This window comes from Merops nubicus, unplaced genomic scaffold, assembly GCF_000691845.1.
Source record: "Merops nubicus isolate BGI_N331 unplaced genomic scaffold, ASM69184v1 scaffold51056, whole genome shotgun sequence".
Lineage (NCBI taxonomy): Eukaryota > Metazoa > Chordata > Aves > Coraciiformes > Meropidae > Merops > Merops nubicus.
In genome coordinates, this window is record NW_008616579.1 from 1 (window position 1) to 3,708 (window position 3,708).

Consider the following 3,708-nt stretch of genomic DNA (forward strand, 5'->3'; position numbering starts at 1 on the left):
GCGCATTCCGCCGGACAGGCAGGTGGGAGGTGGTGGAATTGGTGCCGGACAGGCCCTTGGGAGGCCGCCCTTGCTATGAGTAACTGTTCTGAATTTTCTTACTGAAGGATTAATCTTCTGATCGGCTTTCGGCTATGAACGGCGTTCCCGGGGGTGTTGACAGTTAGGCTGCTCCCCCAAGTTATGATTTAACGTGTTAGGAGGCCGAAGTAGCCTATTACCCTGTTTATGTGCTTAGAGAGGCTAAGCAGTGCTTGAGTAGTCTTACCGAATTGCTCTGCTGAATCCTGCCTGGACAGGCTGTGTCTGTGATGGGATGTCTTTGAGAAATTTCTTGTGGCCAAGGCTTTGTTTGTATCATTAATGGAAAAAACAAAACCCAACAAAACAAGTGAACCAACGGTGCAGCACTGTCTAAAGGGATTTGTTAAATACTGGTGTGGTCTCAGCTGAAAGCATTTTTCTGACAGAACAGCTTTATCTCTAGCTCCTTGTGCTTAATTCTGTGTTTCTTTAGGATGCCATGTTTCGTGTGTGAAGAGCTCAATGATGTGCTTGGTCCTGGCACATTGTGAAGGTTTTGGTGGTTCTGGCCAAGGGGGCTGAGTTTGTAACAGAAGTTGGACTGTATGTTGGAGCAAGTCTTTGATCTTGGATTTAATGTGTTCTGGTTCATGGGAAGGGTGTACTCTGCACAGCTTGTGTTAGCACTGAAATGGGAGAGTTAGCAAGTTGGCAGCAGTCTGAATGTGACATAGAGCAGAAAGTAAAAGCCTAAATTAGGAAGGAAAGGGGGTATTTCTGAAATACAGCATGCTGTTGGTATTTTGTATATTCATCTTACCTGTTGAAGAGGAACAGGAATGATAACCTGATGCAAATTTGGAAACAAAAGATGCGCCCAGCATTAGATGAAAAGGGAAGAAAATTGTTAGACGGCAGCTATGGAGTGTTACATTGCTAAAGGGTGTCACATAAACAGCATTTCTTTAGATGCCCTGAGCTCTGTACACTTGACAGTACTGATTCCAACTTGCTATGTTTGCCCTTGTTTTCCCAGAGTCCTTGGGTTACTGATTTTTAAACCTACCAGACTGACTGAGAGATATGGTGGTGGCCAGCTGAGCTGAGGCATAGTGGGACACTAAAGACTAAAAGAAAAGTCAGCGCCTTTTCTGTTTCAAGTGCCAAGGGACCATTTTTGTCCATGTTGTGTGTTTGTCAGAGAAAGCAACCCAGGCATCTCCAAGATAAAGTCCAGCCTAAAAGTTAACTCCAGATGTTGTCTCTATATCAGGCAGTGTAGCATGTGATGTATCTTAATTACAATTTTAATGTACAGTAGAATTTTAACACACAAGTTCAGAGTAATATTGGAGCTTATGTGTTTAAATAAAAATGTTGAAATGTGATGTGTAAGTGTTGCTCTTTTTACTTGGTCTCTCTGTAGTGTGAGGCTGTCTTCAATGAGGTGAATATTGCTAATTCCTTAATTTTCTAGAGCTTGGTGGAGGATTTTTTTTTTTGTTTGTTTTTTGTTTTTTTTTGTTGGTGGTGGTGGTTTGTTTTTTTCTTATTCAAGCCCTGCGAGCTTGAGTATTGGGTAGTGGTGTCCCATCCCCCTCAGCCTTGGATTTCTAGAATCTGGTGGGGACTAGACCATGGTTTGGTAGGGTGAACCCTATGAACAGGTCCAACTCCCCTCTCCACCCCAGTTTCTCTCTGCATCCTGTTCTGTCCATCTGCTTCCTGCAGATCACCTGAAAATTGTTCTTGGCTAGGAGAAAAACTAGAAAGCAAATTGTTGGGGGGTGTTAAGAAAGTACTTTTGCTGTTAATGGCAGATGCACCTCCTTTATGCAGCCTGATGGTCTGATTTGGTATGGGACTGTCACTGACATTAAACTATACCTGCCAGTGTACCAGAAGGTGTAAAGGACAGTCCTCAGTGGCCTCATACGATCTCCTCTGTGGTGTTACAGGCTGTGAGAGTGAGGCAGAAGTCTGCCTTTTTTAGCATGGGGTTAGAGTACAGGGTTCAAGGTCAGCACTTGAGTCCTGGAAGAAGCCTCTGGATTTGTTACAAAGTGTTTGCTTCCTCTTTTTGAAATATCCTGTTACTGCCTTGCTAGATAACAAAGTTTAATTTAAGAAAGTGTTAACATTTCTGGACTCCAGACTGTGCATCCAAGAAAAGGCAGGGAACTAGTCAAACCTAATGGATTTACCTTTACAAAATAGTGTTGTAGGCTTTTCAGATCCAGATGGTCTTGCAGTCCAACTTTCTACCCACTACAAAGATGCATTTCTGTTTTCTGCATTGCTGTAACAGCTGCCAGACCCTCATTTGAGGATAAAGAGGAAGAAGAACAGCAGCCTGTTAGGTTTAACAGTATGTGGTAGCTGGCAAGAGTGACACAATCTTTGCAAAACATTAGAACACAAAACAGACCAACCCAACACTACATTTCTGGAGGCTCAGAGATTTGTTGGCATAGGTGTGCATCTGTTCCCATGGTTTGTGTCTTCCAGGAGCTGCTCTCTTACAGTGAAGCTTTGATGAAAGAGATTTTGCTGTCTGGAAGAAAAATCTGACTTAAGACTTATGAAAAATTAAGTTCTATTACATGGGCTGTCTGTCTGCAATGTCTTACGTTTTTATTAATTAAAAAAGTAATGCCTGCTTGCTGGGTAAAGTTAAGTTATAAACACAGTGCAATATAAGTCTCTAGTAACTCTCCAGGATTTGGCAGTGGTGAATTTGAGAACAGGTAACCACCACCAATGTTCTTTGCAGAGGTATCAAACCTGGGAAAACTCTAGTACAGACTGGTTTCCTTTTGTGGGTTGTTTTGGGGTTGTTTGGTTGTGGGTTTTTTTTGTTGGTTTTGGTTGGTTTGTTTTTTTTTTTTTCCCCACCACATAGAATGTGATGTACTTATTTTGCTTTAAGAAAACTGTGCAGGTTACTTGAGAATGCTCTTATAACACAGGATCAGGTATTAATTTGGAATTTCTTTTATGATACCAAGGGAAGAGGCATTGAGGAAGCATGCAGAGACACTGGTCCTGAATCAGAATTTTTCCCTCTGCCAGAAGAAAATGAGAATGTCTTTGTGGTAAACCAAGACTCGAAAGATTTGTTAGACTTGAAGTTGTGGCATTTGAGTGGTGGATTGAATGACTGCTATGACACACTGTATCCAGAATATATTCCAGAAATCTTCCCACAAAGCAGACATCTGGAGACCCATTCTTCTTCTAAATGAAATATTATTTTCAGTTTGGTCTACCCAACACATAAACTTCTTTTGGTGAAAGAATCTTGAAAATTTAATAGAAGGTTTTTAGGTATGTTTGAACGATTCTGGACTTTAAGTTTCATTCAAGGTCATCACTCTAGTAACTTCAGTACTAGGAATCTTTTTGCTTTCCATTAAATTAAGCAGAAGGATCATCCTAGTGTTGATAAATTGCAGTTGTCAAACTGAAGTAAGATAATAAGCTTTATCTTGGACTTTGTCCTAAAGTGGGCTGGTCTCGTGCCTAAACTGTGCTTGTGTAGGTTATGATTCATTAAGTTAGCTGTAAAATTTAATTTCAAAAAACTGTAGTTGCTCTAAGGAAGTGACTGGTTCTTTTTTTTGTGTGTATGTTAAATATGCTTGAATGTATTATGACTTCTTAAAATCTTTCAGCTGAGAGAAA